We start from the raw sequence: 891 nt of genomic DNA, 5'->3' as shown, positions 1-891 counted from the left end.
CACTGTCCTCCCAGCCTCCTCTCTCTCCCTATTACCCCTTCTCCACATTGCAGCAAGACAGCTCTAACTAAAACATTGATGTGATTACTTTTCTTTTTTTCTTTTTTGTAGAGATAGGTTCTTACCATGTTGCCCAGGCTGGTCTCCAACTCCAGGGCTCAAGTGATCCTCCTGCCTCAGCCTCCCAAAGTGCTGAGATCACAGGTATGAGTCACTGTGCCTGGCCAATGTGATGTTTTATTTCAAAATTCTTCATGGGAAGGGAAAAAGAAACCCTTCATAGGCTGGGCACAGTGGCTCGCGCCTGTAATCCCAGCACTTTGAGAGGCTCAGGCAGGCAGATCATGAGCTCAGGAGTTCGAGATCAGCCTGACCAATATGGTGAAACACTGTCTCTACAAAAAATACAAAAATTAGCCGGGCATGGTGGCGCATGCCTGTAATCCCAGCTACTTAGGAGACTGAGGCAGGAGAATCGTTTGAACCTGGGAGGCGGAGGTTGCAGTGAGCCAAGATTGTGCTAATTCACTCCAGCCTGGACAACAGAGGGAGACACTGTCTCAAAAAACAAAACAAAACAAAACAAAAAAAACCTATTACCCTAATGTCCAACCCCTTCAAGAATCTCGCTCCTTGTGACTTGGCCCTAGCCATGTAGTCACATCCCCCTTAACACTATACCCTTCAGCCAACTTCTTCAAGCAATGAGCCTTTGTATATAGTCAAGGACCTGACTTGGTGAACTTGCTAACTTTTCCAGCCTGAGCTCAATGGCAGTCAGCAACGCTGCTACTCATAAGCTGATATGCTTCTCCCACCAAGATCCCTCAGCCAGAACGTTCCTCTACCACAGCATTTATCACTTTTTTTTTTTTTTTTTTTTTTTTTTTT

The sequence above is a fragment of the Piliocolobus tephrosceles genome, chromosome 14 (assembly GCF_002776525.5).
Source record: "Piliocolobus tephrosceles isolate RC106 chromosome 14, ASM277652v3, whole genome shotgun sequence".
Lineage (NCBI taxonomy): Eukaryota > Metazoa > Chordata > Mammalia > Primates > Cercopithecidae > Piliocolobus > Piliocolobus tephrosceles.
This window is presented reverse-complemented; position numbering follows the sequence as displayed.